This window comes from Oreochromis niloticus, linkage group LG18 (assembly GCF_001858045.2).
Source record: "Oreochromis niloticus isolate F11D_XX linkage group LG18, O_niloticus_UMD_NMBU, whole genome shotgun sequence".
Classification (NCBI taxonomy): Eukaryota; Metazoa; Chordata; class Actinopteri; order Cichliformes; family Cichlidae; genus Oreochromis; species Oreochromis niloticus.
This window is the reverse complement of record NC_031982.2, coordinates 32,836,853-32,854,268: the sequence shown is the minus strand read 5'-3', so window position 1 is coordinate 32,854,268 and position 17,416 is coordinate 32,836,853. Positions and strand designations below refer to the sequence as shown.

At 41.9% G+C, this 17,416-nt stretch overlaps 1 long non-coding RNA gene across 1 annotated transcript; it reads left to right on the top strand.

The window, feature by feature from the left end:
• The first annotated feature begins 13,848 nt into the window (after positions 1–13,848).
• Positions 13,849–15,220, top strand: LOC109198559 (uncharacterized). Its single transcript, XR_002059303.2, has 2 exons — positions 13,849–13,918; positions 14,451–15,220. It is a non-coding gene; the product is annotated as an uncharacterized LOC109198559 (long non-coding RNA).
• The last annotated feature ends 2,196 nt before the right edge of the window (positions 15,221–17,416 follow it).

Here is a 17,416-nt window from a genome sequence, read left to right as displayed (position 1 = left end):
CAGCCACCCTGGCATCATGCGGCGTGCTGTGGTTGTGAACGCAGGGAGACATTTCTAAATACATGTTGTAGTGTTTTCAAAGACACTGCGACATCTCAGGAGACATGTCATCTGTCTCACCGTTTGATAATTAAATCAAGAAGCCACGAGCCAGTGAGCAAAGTGGAGTGAGTCAGGTTTTCACAATAATCAAATCTTCTAAATCTCTCGTTTCAGAGGGTCCTTGAACACATCAGCATTGTTGTCCTCTACAAAGGGCCCCATCATGTTGCCCTACACTCAAATCATGACTACAAATCCTGATATCACTACAACATTTCAACAAGCTCTGTATATGACTCGTGTTATTTTTGAAGGGCAGTCTTATCGCTCACTAACAGATGTCCCAGGCACGAAGACTGAAGTGTTTAACCTTTCTGAAACTGACTGCCTCCAAGCGCCCGTTGTCATTTTAGAGTGGCAATTGTATCGCTGTACGTTTAAATAAACTCATCATCACTGGATATACAGTACAGCAATAAATGGTTATATATGAATTAACCAAACCCTCCACAATCTGGAAAACCCTTGCTGGTTATCACAGCTCTGACCAACTTTGTAGATTATGATGAAAAGGATTTTCTTCGTGTATTTGTAGGTTTTTCTTGGTCATTGTCCACTGAAAGCCTTCCTCTAGCATATCGCAATAGCACCCCTCTATTTACCGTATTTTTCAGACCATAAGGCGCACCGGATTATAAGGTGCATTAAGCCAAACAAAACAGTCAGATAAAACGAACTCTATTAAACTCATTCACAATAACTCCCAACATTGTTAAGTTGTAACACATTAAATATTCAACAATAAACTTACATTTTCAGTACATTCCGCTTCCACAAATCCATCAAATTTTTCATCTTCATTGTCTGAGTTCAACAGTTGGGCAAATTCGGCCTCAAGCATGCCCAGATCCCTCTCATCATTATCTGAATCAGTCTCGTTGCTGTTACTTAGCTGTTCAGTGATGATTCCAACCTTCTTGAAAGCTCAGACGACCCTTGAGACTGATACCTTAGCCCAAGCATCCACGATCCATTGGCAGATAGTGGTGTAACTCACTTGGCGTTGCCTCCCTGTCTTGGTGAATGTGTGTTTGCCTTCTGTCATCCAATGCTCGCAATTTAACTTTGAAGGACCTGTTGACACCAATATCTAGCGGTTGGAGTTCTTTGGTTAATCCACCTGGAATGACGGCAAGCTCCGAAATAGTTTGCTTCACTTGGGTTTTGACAGCCTCAGTGAGATGGGCGTGCATGGAGTCAAAGCCATCCGGTCTCTTGACATAAATTCCCTCAGCCACTTGCTCATCTTCTCCTCGTCCATCCAGCCCTCTGGGTTAGCCTTGACAATGATGCCGGCCAGAAACTTTTCTTTTGGCAAAGTCTTCCTCTTGAAAATGACCATGGGTGGTAGTTTCTGGCATTAGCTTGGCAGCCCAGAACTACAGTGAAGGATGACTTCTCCTTCCCTGTGGTGCATATAGATACCGTGCTGGTCCGTTGCTCCTGATGTTTCTAAATGAGAAAAAGAAGAAACTGAGATTCACAGATTAATACGGGGGTTGAATCTGTATTTCAGGGTGGAGCAGTTTGAGCTTTTGTTAGCGCAGGTGGGAAAACATTTAAGATGGCTTTGACCTGGAGCAATGCTAGCTATGTGTCTGAGGTAAACTAGTATCATTATCATTAGATTATTTGTATATTCAGTACTGGTTTTGAGCTAAGGTCCGCTTGTTGCTAAATGCAGTCATCTGACTCGTTTTATTATGATCAGAAAAAAAAGCCACAAATTCACCCAGGGAAATTACACGTTCAACGAGTCAAAAAATATTTTTAATTGACATGAAAATATGCACGTACTTTACACGTCTGGAGTATAATTAGTTAGTTTAGTTAGTTTAAATAAAAGACAGTTTGATGTCATTAAAGCCTTCAGTCCTGTTGTGTTAGCTACTGGTTCCAGTCAAAAATGTTACCTGAACCAAGACCAAATCATCACACAAATAAAGGAAAATAAGTATTTATTAGTTCTGATTACTTTTTAAAATTCGACTATCGTGCGCAGTACCTTCAAAGCCCATCGGGGGGTAGCTGCTTGTAAGAGTTAACACAGACCAGAAAAGCGAAAACTTCACTACAGCCTCACACTGTAAACAAACAGTCCTTCAAAATGTAGACTGCCTTTGCGGATAATAGCTGTTTACTGCTGGTCAAACTGGGAAATTTAAAAAGGTTCATGAAAACATTGTTTTTTAGGAAGCTGCAGGAAGGTCATGCTGTTGTCTTTTCCCTGAGTAATGTAAAGTTAGTGCGGACCACGGAGCCGCAGTATGCTAGTGTGAAATAAACCAGTAATCCTTTAAAACCTGACCGCTCGGTTCTATTGCGCATGTATTCCTTTGACTATATTTTTCATGCCCTATGTGCACTGTTAGATGTTGATAATACTGCTAATCTGTCTGTGGCACTGCTGGAGCCACAACACAGAGAAAATAACCCACAAAGAGGAGCAGATTGTTTCAATGCCTCTATTTACAAAGATGAAAACACACACACAAACACACACACATACCCTCCCCCCAGGTCAACGCCGCTGGATCAGTATTATTACATCTGGTCCAACGCTGAGCAAATCCCGTCCATATTTTTTTCCAAGTTAGCAAGAGAATGGATGAGAAAGACGATTAGGGAGTATAAGCCACAGTGTGTGTTTATATGCGCGTGTGTGTGTGTGTGTGTGTGTGTGTGTGTGTGTGTGTAATGGCACGAAGGCTGAAAGCATGTTAGTTGAACCATGGCAGGCGGCCAGCAGCTGCAGCTTGTCCTGCTCTGTTGTAGACTGAAAACAAGAAGGAAAACATTGCATTTGACAACACAGACCCATGAATTAGGGTGTAATTTCCCAACATTTATTGTGTAACTCTTATGAAGTGGGTGTTTTAAAGTAATCACAGTGGGAAAAAAATGCTTCTATGACAATGTAAATCAGTGGCATTTCCTCTAATGGGCACTTGAGAGTGACTCTAACAGTGAGTCAGTCCCCGTAGTCTCCCATGTTAAAATGTCCAACTGAACAGCAGAAATAAACACAATTACAGCTGCTATAAAAACCAGCTTTGCGCCCTTTGATTAATTTGCCCCCATTCTTTGGATGTTGGCTGTCTTTTGTTCTGTTGTCTGTCAAAATGATCCCAATGTTGAGTTCTGGACTCTGGGGAGGCCAATCCATGACTGATTGTGTTGCCCTGTGTTTTACTACGGTGTGTTTGGGATTGAAGTAACACTGAAAAATGAAGCTGTTGCCAGTCAGATGCTTTCCAAATATTAGTGACGTGTGAATTAGAATCTGATGGTACTTTTCTGCATTTGAAATTTCCATCAATCTCCAACACCACTAATTTAAATGCAGCCACAAACAATGACAGAGCCTCCACCGTGCTTTCCATAAAGCTGTAGACACACTCCGGATGCTCTCTGCATATAATAACAAGACCTGTTACCACAGATTTTGAGTAAGTATAATTGGCATACTTCAGCCCTTTTCCCGTTTCCTTTCCTTAATAATGTCTTCTTGAGAAAGTTGGAGGAATTTCCAGCCAGAGTCGATGCGTTCCCTGTGTCTCCCCTCATGGTTGGAGTTTCTGGTGTTTCACCTGTGTTGCATCCACGGCTAAACAGCAGGAAACTTCTTTGGACCAGCGCTGTCCTCCACTCTATGCTAGTTCGTCAGCTAGCTCTTGGTGGTAACTAGGCTTTCCTTGTGTCTTGCTTCCACGGTTTATTCTTAATGTGTAATCTTGTTCCTGGTCGCAACTTCCAAGATCCATCCACTGCCACAGTTTCTGTCAAGTGCTGGTCCTACCTGCAACGCTCATCTGTAACTATCTGGAAAACAGAACTGCTCACCTCACCTGCCCTCCTGTCCACCGTGCACCTCCGGGACTTCCTTTGGAATTTCGAAGCGGAGCGCCGTTAACCTCTATGCTATTTCCTTCCCTAGACACTCCCTCAGCTACCCTACCTGAAGCTCCCACTCTTCACCTGCAAATAAGCAAATATCCAGCAAAAACTACTCACCTGTAGTTTCATTCTTCCGTCACTCAGTAACCGCTGTTTCCTCTGTTTCACATGCCAAACAGAGGTCCCGTTCCGCTTCCCTCTCCACTGGTATCTTCATAGGTATATAATCAAACCTTGTTTCTTGTGTTTAAATAAAGTCTAAGAACTAAGTCAGTTCTTGAGTCTGCTTCTGGGTCTGCATCTTGTACAGACCTTTGGTTTGTGACACACCGTTCCACTGAGACCATTTCTGTCAGGGTTCTGGGTGGCTGCTCTGGATGTGGTGCTCACCTTCTCCGCCAGGGCGGCGTCTGGACACCTGTTCCTCCCTGGATCTTCACCCTCCTTCTATTCACCTGATGCTGATTCTGGCTGATTGCCCCTGACACCATTTAAGGCCTCAGTGGAGTGTTGCTCCTCGCTGGATCGTTGTACTATTCTCAGTTGGTGTAGGCCAGCTCTCTATGACTTCTACCTTGTGCTGCCTGGTTCTGTGGCTAATCATTGTTTCTCCGTCTCCTCCTGCACAGACCTCCCTGGACCCCAGCCTGCCTTCCCTGGAAATTCTTTGGATGAGTGAGAGTGTGAATGACGCTTGGTGTGGACATATGGACTGAGTGTGTTTTTCACAAGCAGATTGAAGATGAGTGTGAGTGTGTCTGTTTCCCCGCCCTGGACCAATCCCTGGACCCCTTTTCTCTCTTTCAGTGTACATATGTAAATATTCCACCCAGTGCTGTAAATAAACCCTGTTCTGTCTGCACAGTCCTGAGTCCTGCGCTTAAGTCCACCCTAGTCATCATGACAATTTCTGATGAGGCTTTAGTGAACAGTGGATGGATCAACTGAATGGCCAGATGCAGCTCGCGGGTCACATGTCAAATTTGCAGGATGAACTTGTATTTTGTAAGGAAGAAAAACAGTATCATGAATATTGCTGTGTACCTAAATGCACAGCATCTTCAAAAAATAATGGAGTTTTAAGTTTCCAGGTCTTTCCGAGGGATCCTGGATTAAAAAGACGGTGGCTAGTGAGTATTCATCATGAAAATTTCACCATTACTGCACACAGCAAAGGCTTCAGTTTGCACTTCACTCCAGATCACGTTCAACCAAAAACATCTGAAGGAAAAGTTAAATACAGTGTCACGGCAGGGTGTGCCGGTGTTTTTGGAAACAGGACCCAAAAGCAGATGCTGACAGAGGAGTTGCAGGTTTTAACAACAAATGAGCCTTTAATTTTGGCCGAAAAACAGCAGCAAACATTAAACTATGAAAATACCATGAAAAATTATGATTACTATGACAACTATGAAAGACTATGACTACTGTGGAGAGAATAACAGATGACCTGAGAAAAAACACAGAAAACAGGACTTAAATACACAGGAGGTGATCAGGGGAAGTGAGAACACATGGGGAAACACCTGACTGATCAACAAAATAAAACTAAAATACACAAACCACTGGGTTGCAGACCCAGTACCGTGACATAAAGCATCTGTCCTGGTACAGTTCAATGATTACCCTATTCAGCTACAAAGGCCGAGCGTGTGGGACAGAGTAATTAGACCTCATCTAGCTAGCCCAGCAGCTGAAGATGAGCAGCCTATGGAATGCAGTCCTACAGTGGATCATGACTTTTGTCCCAGAACCTTCTGGCCTTTACCTGGTAGTAGCCAAAAACAGAAAAGAGTTCCAGGAATTCAAAATTTAATTTAATTTTCGGATTACAAAGATTGGTTGCATGCACTGATTCTACCCAACATTTGTAAGTCACTTCCTGACGTTTTGGGGACTAATTGAGCCATTTGTCCACAAAATGCTTCGCACATCAGGAACCAAACTCTGAAACACACATGAGGCAGTCACTGCAACCCATTGATGAGCTCTGGCTGTTCTAAATGTACCTGGGTGCTAGTCTTAAGGAGAGAGACTTGGCAAACTGGTTCAACAGCCACCGTTCGACTGTAAGTCGCATTATTTCTTCATGGACCAACAACTTTTACACTCTCTTGGGTTCAGTGCGAATTTGGATTGATGCTGAGGACATTAAAGCTCACCTCCCTGATTACTTCAAAGACTTTCCTGATACTCAGGTGATTGTAGATTCCACTGAGCTAAAGTGTCAAACCCCATCCTCCCGTCCTCCAAAGTGAGATGTTCTCCAGATACAAATCTCAGTGAACTTTGTTTCTTCACTCTATGAGGGGTCAGTAAGTGATGAAGAAGTCTTTAGGAGATCAGGGCTGGCTGACCTTACAGAAGACATGGCCATAATGGTTGCCAAAGGATTCCTCATCTCTGACTGTGTAAAGTTCAAGGTTTACTGTCTGCCTTATCTCAGCAAAAGGTCAAGGTCAAGGTAACTTTATTTATACCCATAGGCAAGGTAAATTTGCTTTACAGAAAAAGATGCCAGCTCACAGCTTCCTCCAGACACAGAAAATCACACGTCTGAGAGTGCATGTGGAGCGTGTAATTCGAAGGGTTAAGGAAAAAAAGCCGTTTGACGAATATAGAGTTCCCTTGATCCCAAAAACTAGACAAAACTGAGACATTTTGAACACAACCAGAAGAAAGCTGCAAGTTTCTAAAAATGTTTTTTCTTTTTCTTGTTCTGAATCATTTCTAAGATGTAAAACTATGATTTTTATTGCAACAAACTGTTGTTTTGTATGTATTTCATGAATAAATATGAAAGCTAACAATCAAAAAAGTAAAAAAAAAAAACCTTGTTAGTGCAAAAACACAATTTTATGCCTTTTTTCTTTGGCATTTCTTGTACATTTAGGTAAAGAAATGGAAACAAATGATGTATATGCTTTATAAGTCAGTTATATGAAAACAGTAGTTGTTCATCTGTTGAGTTAGGCAGCTTATTTATGCTTAAATTCCTAAACACTGCTCTGAAAATGTTCAGGTGCAAGAACTGGACTGAAAAGGAGCAAAAAAGCAGCCCAAGAGATCCTGGAGAACTACCGCTACGGGCCATTTTTAAAACACGATGAGGGGTGGCTCAAGACTTCTGCACAGACTTGCTGATTACCCATCCACTCGCGTGTGTGATCCTGGACTGAAAGAATAATTGACGGTGCCTCGTTTTGTCCCACATTTATTTGTGATTTTGTCCCCCTCCCCTCAGCTCTCCCCTTCTTCCACTTTCCCCGTCTCTCAACGCTCCGCATTTGTGAGTTCGAGGTTGTGTTTAGCCTCGTCCTTGTGTGGTCTAAATAAAAACCACAGGTGATCAGATATTCTCTGAGGAAGATCAGCGGCTCTGTGGAGCTTCATTTAACCTCTCATTGTGTGAGGTCAGTCACTGTGTGTCTCTGTGTGTGTATAGGTTAGACCTGAAAGCATTTGCTGTCCATCAGTACAACCTACAACATGTTTTCCGTTATTTAAGGTTATGTTTATGATGCATACATGCAAACAGCTTCTCAGCATTTTATTAGTTACACCAAACTAAACAGTTTAAGAAACGGATTGGGGATGTAGATTTCTTGAAGGGGTGGTTTTTATTTCAAGGTAAGTCTGGAGGCTGCAGTTACTCGTGCTGTCTTGAGGCTTCTGGTAAAGCCAGCAGATATGGAAGAATGGGGATCATGAGGGGAAAAAAGAATAAGCTAAAAATGTCTTCAGCCAGCCACTGATGTTTAAATGCTTGCAACAAAACCAATTCCTTGTCCTCTGCCTACAGATTCTGCGTAACTTAACGTTGGTTGAATGAGACTAAGCATCTCCAAATCTAAGGCCATGGTTCTCTAAAGAAAAACGATTGAGAGCATCCAACAGGTTAGAGAACAGTTGTTCCTAAATACGTGGAAGTTTTAAGTATGTTGGGTTCTTGTTCATGACTGAAAGCAGGATGTGATTGGCAGATCGGCAGATTGTTTGCAGCATCAGCAGCAATGAGGACATTGCACTGTTTTGTTGAAGAGAGCTGAGCTGAAAGGCAAAGGGAATTTGTTTTCATTAGGTGTGCAGGGACTGAAAGACTGGAGGTCATGGATACAAGTGGCAGGAAAAAGATTCATTAAAAGGGTGATTGGACTCCATGTAGGGAGAGATTTGCTTGTTGCCCGCTGCTTTGTAGCTGACAGTTGGTCATTAGGAAACATTTAAGGCTCTGGTTGCTTCGGTACATTTCCAATGTGATTACAGACATGTTTTATCAAATAGACTTCATGACCAGTGACTTGGCACAAAGTTTAGAAATGTTCAACTATGGACCTACCTACTACTGGTACCATTAGTTCACCAGGATACCTACTGAATGCCTCCTTCTGGAGGAGTTTTGGGCATGTCCAACTGGGAGCAGAATTTGCAGACCCAGAATTTTACAGGAGGGATTATATATCTCATCATATTTGGTGGGAACTGGGAAATATTGCTAGAGGGAAAAAAACAAAAACGCTGACGGGGCGTTTTTACCTCACAGATTACTGTGATTTTAATTACCAATATAAATAATAATGGCATTCACTATATTTATCCTTTATCCCCATTGTGTTGCTTATCTGTACCTTCAGCTATTAACTGTCTAAATGTCCACAATAAGCAGAAAATGTGAAAAGAAAGGAGGTGAAGGAAATCAGAACTCCAATGAATAAGGACATGCTGACGGCTGTTTAACCAACAACTGCACTGAAGCTGCTGACAAGAAGAAAAATGCGAATTTGCAGAAAGAACATAAATATACGGTGAACTTTTCAAAATCGACATGGACGTAAACATAATGTCAGGTAACAACAGTACAGTGGTGATAAATACATATATTTTGGGGACATATTGGTCACAGCATATTGGTTTTCTAGTACAGATCAGGCTGTGACACTGCACACCTCAGTGACAATTAAAATATGATAAATTAAAATATGTTACGTGCACGGTATTTAGAACTCGAGGTGGGTTCAAGCTGCAGTGCCCGACCTGTGGCACACTCTGCCCACACCTGATGAGGTTTAATGACTCTAAACACTTTTATAAAGGACCTAAAAACTTACTAATTTACTTGGGCAGTTCACCAACAATTATTACTATCCTAGACTGTGAGCCATACGTGAAACGTAAATATAGCCTGTGAGTAAGCTTGAAAATTTTAAGTATTTCTGTGGCAAAGGTGGTAATTTTTGTTAAATGATTGATTTACTTTGGGTGCTGTTAATTTCCCACTCCTATTTTCACTTGAGTTGTAAACTAACTGTTAAAAGGCAGCTAAAAACACGTCTTTAATTGAAGCAGCAAAAACGTGTTTTGTGTCTGTTCTGCTTTTGTGCAATTTTGTCCTTTAATAATTGTACTGCTTCTAACCATGTTTCAAACGGTGGCTCTTAAGAACACTACGTTTTACAATAAACAGTATGTAATTAACAATATGAACTGCCACAGATTAAATTAAACAGTATAAAAAATAAATGGGTTTTGCAATTGATTTGGAGGCAAATGGCACCTTTGTGGCTAAGGAGTTGGTCAGTGATTTGATTCCCTTATTTTTAAGTGTTATTGGACAGGTTACTGAACCCTAAATTGCTCACAATTGTATTGCATTCATTGACACGAGTGTGAGCAACAGAGAGGCCAGTGCGAGTAGAGTTAAGGTGCTGCAAGAATGCGTCTGCCAATGGGTTAATGTGGCTTTTAGCATAAAAGCCTTTTAAACGGTCAGTTAGACTAGAAAAGTGCTATATCAATACAGGTCCATTTACCAGAGGTAACTCTAAAAATAAGAACGGGTTCCTGTTTCTTGGCTTGACTCCACAATTACATGAAACCACAAGCTTTCCCTTTTAAAAAGAACGCTGCTAATAAAATAAACGTATAGGTGTGTGTTTGTGTTTGTGAATGAGGGATTGTCGTCCGGCCGCAGAGATAAGATGGCGAGGTTATAGGTTGCGTCCTGCTTTCATATCAGCCAATGATCAGCTGCGGCATCGATCAAGGGCAAGACGAGGGAGCGCATCCGACTCAATTATTCATCAGTAAACTCTTTTGTCTGCAGTTAGCAGATCAATAGCTTCTATAATCAGCTTCCCAATGAAGAAAAGTAGCACAGCGCTCACTCGGAACATGACATATGTCTCGTGTGGGGGAATAAAGAAGCAAACAAACATCAGGAACCGGCTGTCAGGCAATCAGATGTCAGATTGAGCATCTGCACAGACCCATAAAAACTTAGTGTGCTGGGAAAATTTTAAGCTGCCTCTTTTTTAAAATCTTGTGTGTTCCCACATTTTGACATTTAGCAGCTGATTGTGCCAAAGCTTCCGGAAAGTCCTCAGCCCAGACAAGCCACTTAATAGTTTTTCCTTGTAGGGTCAACATTTCCTCAGGCACAGGGATTTTAATCCCATATATTCCATTCCAGCTAGCTCTTCACCCATCCCTCCCTCCCGCTCTCTGTCTGCACTATTTTCCAGTAGATTTGCTAAAGTCTGCTCTCTATAAGCTGATGATCCGTTTGCTTAATAAAACTCTGGAGAATGATACTTGGGCTGTAGTTAAGCTTCTTACCCGGGATCCCTGTTTGCAAGCGTGACCTTAAAAATGGAGAATATGTCGCTGCTGTTCATAGTTTGGAAGGAAAATGTGTTCACAGTGAGATTTACAGCAAGTCGTCTTGTTCAGTTTAAAAAAAATGGCTGCAAGGAGAGTGGACGACATTCAACAGCGGTCCTCTTCGTGTCGTGTATTTATTGGGTAATGATCTTCGTTCTTTTTTTATTCATTTAGGAACAAATCTATATGTATTTATATTTTTACACAATAACTTTACATTAATAAAGAAGCTTGAAATGGTTGGTTCAAAATCACAGAAGACAATCCTGGTCTTAGAATGTAATGAAAGGGAGACCTCGCTGTGGCGGAGGTGTGGTCTCTGGCCTGCTGCAGAGGACGGGTGGCACAGTGAGCTCGCAGGGGCGGCACGGAGGCGTGGTTGAAACACAGGTGTGCTGGGGCAGGCTAAATGACACTGCTATCTTGGGGTTTTTTCCAGTGGCGGCGGAGCAGGAGGACGTGTGACTGTGACTGTTTCCAGCGTGCAGAGCGCCGAAACAACAGTATCTGCTGCCTATAGACAATAAAAGTTATCCGAGCAAACTGGCAACTGTGTGTGTGCGTGGGGTCTGTGCCACACTAGCATAGCTGTTCATTTCCCACATGGTGATATGAGGTTTAAAGTTGTGGGGGCAGCTGCCTAAACAGAGAAGCCCAAACCTCCCTCTCCCTGGCCACCCCCTCCAGCTTGTCCAGGGGAACATCAAGGTGTTCCCAGGACCAGACAAGAGATATAATTTCTCCAGCGAGAGATAGAGTGAGAAGTTCAGCCATCTGGGAGGGGTTCAGAGTAGAGCCGCTGCTCCTCCACATCGAAAGGAGCCAGTTGAGGTGGTTCAGGCATCTGACCAAGGATGCCTCCTGTGCACTTCCTGGGTGTTCCAGGCATGTCTCACCGAGAGACCCAGGACACGCTAGAGAGATTATATCTCTCGGCTGGCCCATGAATAAATAAATACAGTTAAAATAATTATAAATAATAATTAAAATTACACATCACTATCTGTAACATGTCAGATTTCCTTTCATCTCTCTGTACTTCCATGTTGCCTGATGACACTGAGTAGATGATAACAGCTGCCACCGTGAGAAGCGATAAGGTTTCAGATAGATTATCATGATGTTTAAGCCCGGTCACTATTATGATCTGCTTTTCTGTTACCTGGCTGGACGGTACCACAAAGTCTCTCTGTAGCATGGCATGCATCTGGTCAAAGCTCGGAGTGAAACAAACTTACTTTTGTCGCAAGATAAGAACTGTGATGTATAAAAAAGTGTTAGTGTTAAACAGACAGCAGGTTGAAGAAGTTTGTCATCTACTTTCTATGGTCTGTAGTCACCATGGTGGCTGCGAAATGCTTCCAGCAGGATGTGGAGTCTGTGTGGGATTTTAATGTCTCTGCAGATAAGCTGAATTCAGGCTCGTTTTCTAGAAGAAAAGCTAAAAGACAATTCATACTGATAATGTGAACTCGCGAAACTTTCAAATACATATCGATCAGCTCCGTAATGGATCCTCCAAGGACCAGCTCAAGTGACACATGACACAGACCACATGATTCAGCCCACCCTCATGGCAAAACTTCACCTGTTGCCTACTGGTGGTGGTCAGAGGGTCCGGCAGCCTCGCCTCTGTCAGTGCGCCCCAGGGCAGCTATGGCTACAATGTAGCTTGCCATCACCAGTGTGTGAATGTGTGTGTGAATGGGTGGATGACTGAATGTAGTGTAAAGGGCTTTGGGGTCCTTAGGGACTAAGTAAAGCGCTATACAAATACAGGCCATTTACCAAAACATGAAATAGTCATGAAAAATCAGTTTGTTAGTGTGCATGAACATGGAAGATGGCAGCTCACAGATTATGTCCACCAGATTTATTTGAAGAAAGTGCCTCAGCTTTCATTGGATAATGTTTGGTTCTCACAGCGCACCAAAACAGTACTAGTTCCATATTAGCATCACAAAATTTCATGGTTATCTCATACATGTTCTGATGTTTTTCATTTTAAAAACCAGCTAGTCCTTTACTGGGTCCAGAAGATCTCAATCCCACTGATAAACAGTCAGCACTCTGGGCATCTGAAATTGTATGGACGCTATCTGGTCCTCTGGGTAGAAGATCCTCTTTTGTTCAGAATCCGCTCCATGTGGAATGCAATGGTGTTCCTGCAGGTTGCAGAATGGGGCCTCCGTGGATCTGGCCTGCACCACTGCATCCAGGAGTTCGTCAGCTGGATCTGCAAAGTTTGAGGAACGGGTCAGCCTTGTGGGCTGTGCTTCAGCTCTTCCCAGCAGCATGGTCTTCCTGAAAATTCATTTTTCCATGGGAGATTGTGTTTGATCTGCAAAAACATTCAGGAGCCTAGCAAGTCTCAAAGTTACATCCAAAACCAAGTTTGTGAGAAGATCCTGAATCGGTCCATTTTTTGAACTTTTGGGGTTCATCATCTTGCTGTCAGCGATGGATAATGTAATGGAAATGGTTTAATAAAGCACAGACAGTGGGTGTTGTGCTATAGTGCTCATATTTACTCCTGCTGAGTACATTTCTGATGAAAGTGTCTTGTTCTGTAAAACATAACCTGAAGAATTTAAAAGGCAGACAGGATTTCTTCTGTGCTGGTTCTGGTGTGATATTCACTGATGTAACCTCACTGGAAATGTGGAAATATGTGGAAATCTGAAGTCTTCTCACAAAAATGTTTTAAAATATATAAGGATGAATTGAGAAAGTAGTTTCTCAATAGTGCCTCTGTCAGTGCGCCCCAGGGTGGCTGTGGCTACAATGTAGCTTGCCATCACCAGTGTGTGAATGTGTGTGTGAATGGGTGAATGACTGGATATGTAAAGCGCTTTGGGGTCCTTAGGGACTAGTAAAGCGCTATACAAATACAGGCCATTTACCATTTTAGTTTCTGTCCTGTTCTCTGCAGCGCAGTCACAGTCCCTCCTCTGTAGAGAAAGAACAAATGGAATTGTCACGCTGACCTAGTAGGTGTGGCTGTTACTCTTCTCTTCCTCCTCCTGCCCACTACCTGCTCTGTGCTGCTGCTGATTAGACCTTGTGCACAATCTACAACTAAGCGCGGCCTGGTGTGCGCCGCTCCGCCAGGTGAGCTGAATTAGAGCAATCAAGGGCTGGCGTGCCTAGTAGACCTTAAAATGCATGCAGCAGTCATTTGACCCGGGTGCGACATACTGAGAGGACAGCAAACAAAGCACAATCCACTTTCCACTGTGAGGAAGACTTTGAGCTATCGGTAAGCTCTTGGACTCATATTTGCTGCTTATATGTTTGGGAACTATGGAAGCTGAATTGTGGAAATGTATTTATGCTTTGGGAAATAGTTACTGCATTTAAGTTTAAAAAATTATATTGATATTGAAATGAATGTTATTTACCCACATATTTATGGTAATTAATACTAAAAATAGCTACCCCAAATCCTTGGTTAAATCTTAAAACTAGTGTATCTTAAAACTAGTGTAAATATGTTTGGTTTAATTTAAGGAAAATAACTCTCTGTAAAAGAAAATCCTTGGTTAAAGTCTCTAAAATATTTGCAAACTCTAAAATGTATACTTTAAAAATGTAATTGTTTATAAATTACTCAGCTCTGTGATTAAAAACCAATGACTGTAAAACTAACTTAAACTGGGTTAAATGATAGTTTAGCTAAAGCTAAATACTTTTGTCTGTTAAATGGCTTTACTGTTTTATTTGTATTCTGTATAATGCATTTAATTTATCTGAATGATTAATGAAATGTTCTTTATTTTTTGTCTTTAAAGGTTTTTCACCTATCTAAGCAAAACAGCATCTAACTACCTGATTGACTGAATGAACCTGAAACTGGTCAAAAATTGAGTGAAATTCAAAGTCTGGTCTTTTTCAAGTGTGGGCACCTCACAGACAGAGAACACTTGACAGGAATATTTAAAAAAAAAAAAAAAAAAAAAAAAGTAAAGTCACTTCAAACTAGGATGTAAATGTCACAGAGAATTAAAATGAGTCAACATGAAGCTCGTACAATTTCTGTTAAACATTAAAATCCGGAAAGAGGCCATTCTCCCACTTTGTTTTTCTGGTTTTGCTGAGACGGAAAATGTGGTGACAGCAGCAGAACATCTGGTGAGGAAGAAAGTATAAATGTTATTTTCGGCTGTGTAATCATTTTAACAACAAATACATCCTCGATAATGAGCATAAATAGTAACTCAGAGAATTTGCATCACAAAAATCATGCATTCATATATTTACACACCAGGTTATCTCTGCAGCCGTGTGAAAAACAGGTACAGCCTTATGTAACTGGGAGCCAGATGACTCTAACTTGATCCTCAATGAGGAATGAACAAGAAGCAAATTCACCCCAAGCTCAAACCATGCAATGATCTTGCAAAGCTGCAAGAACCTACAGGACTCAGTTATCATGTTACATGTTAAAGATCATGCCGGAACAATTAGAAAAAGGCTGAACAAGCACAGCTTATTTGGAAGGGTTGCCACAAGAAAGCCTCTTCTGTGAAAAGAGCATGGTCGCATTGGTTAGATTTGCAAAGTTGCATCTGAAAAAACCACAAGACTTCTGTAGCAATGTCCTTTAGACAAATAAGACCAGAGAGGAGCTCCTACAATGGATGTCACCATGTATGGAAATCATCGAACACAACATGGGGTTGTCCAAAATCATAAGCTGCATCCTCCTGAGAACCCGGCCTTCACGGTCTATGTGGGCCAGGTATGCCAGAAGTGAGTGGTTGTGGAATTGGACGGTCTAGCCTTCAGTTTTGCGTCACCAGCTGTCTCGGTGCAGTTTAATAAACTCGGCCGTCTGCTCCTTGCTATCTAAAATATAACAGGACACTGGCGTAAATTCTCGACCATCTCACACTTCTGTTTAATCAGTTTTCTGTTTGACGTTTATTCAGCTGTGTGAAAACCATAACTTTACTCACGAACAAATAAAACACTGAAAAAAGCCAAACAATAACATTTTTAAGTTATCTAAGTGACTTGTATATCATGTTTAACCTGAGTAGCGAAAGACCGCGGGTGGTCTGAAAACGATGTGCGGGGAGTTCGCTGTTATCGCCCCGGCTAGCTATCGAGCGGGTGGGTAACAGATGTCTCTGAAAATGTCAGAACACTTTTGCAAATATGTGATGTCTTGATAAACCGAGCAGATATTTGAAGTTTACACAGCTACATTCTCGCCTGAAAACATCTTAAGTTTATTTTGTGACCCAGAAAGAGTAATAAGAGTAATATTAAAACTTAGTAGCGGCCGCCATTGTTGGAAACTGGAATTGACTGGGCCGTGCTATGAATTCTGGGATATGGTGGGATACACCCGACCCATCCTTCAAATGTGGGGAAAAGTAGTTCGCATTTGTCGGAGTCTACAAATTTGGACAGCCTTCGTTGCATCGCTGTGACGTAATCGGCCTACAAATGCGGCCTCAGGAGGATGCAGCCTATGAATTTGGACACGACCTATAACAGCACAAACACCTCAGACAGTCCCTCGCTGTCAGCACAAGTGAGTAGTTGAGCCCAAGTACAGCATAAATCTACAATAGAACGAGTTCTATGAAATGCAACCTTAAAAATGTTTTTCAAAGGGCAATCTGACGAGTTTCCATAGAAAGACTCACAAACAAAAGCAACTTAGAAACACTCGATACAAGAGTTTCAACTTTTAGGCCACAAAGATTTACAAGTAGAACGAAGACGATCTCCAGAGCAAGGCGACATTGAAAAGCATGGCTCACATAGAAATCTCAGCGATCAATGTTAAGTGATGAGTGTTGTATCAACATTAAAATACTGACAAAAGCTGACACTGGAATCTCATTGATTCATAGTTGCTCTGGTTCTGTTTGATTGATGGTGTGTTTACAGTCGAACAGGTGACCACACTGAGGTGGAAAACACAATGATTAATAGTTGACTGAGGAATTAAAGCCATTATCACCTGAATTATTCCACCACACTCGTCTCATAGTCATTGATTTATAGTTGAGCAGGATGGTAGATGACATTACTGCACCCCAGAGATCCATCCATTATTTAGCTGGGGGGTCTGAAGCCTATGGCAGCTGTCATAGGGGTCGCCAATCTATCACAGTGCAAGCATTCACTTATTTCTAATATTTAAATTGTGAAAGATGTAACTTTTAACTAGTTATATTTTATCACGTATCATTCGAGGGTGCAAAAGTGATAAATCAACGTCAGTGTTCAGTTTTCGTGTTGAATCAAAGTTGCGTGTCAGAAATGGGAGCGGCAGCCTCGTCTGTGAACCATCCAAACATTTTACACTTTCATGCCTCCTTTTATTTGAACACAGGATCCAATTTGAATGGCAGCGTGAGGTTCCGGTCTCCAGTTCAAACTGAGCCGCACCTTAATTCACCTGACAAAAGACAACAAAGAACAAGCTCCCCTCGGGTCTCTTTATCTTTCTTACTTTTAATTGGGCCACTCCATCAAAGAGGGATGTCTTGCCAATGAAACACTGTGTCATTTTAATTTTCTCTCATTAGCTTTTAAATTGCTTGGCGGTCCTCCGACAGGAGACCAGTCATTTTTTAAGATGGAAATGAAAGAGGGGCTCGGGGTAAAGGGGAAAAAGAGGCAATCTGCAGAGCTGCTGCACGCCTGCTGCTATCCTCGTTGTATATATAGAGGATGTGTGATCGTTGACCTCTTAGATAGGAGATGATGTGGCAGAGAAAGATGAGAGTCAAGACTG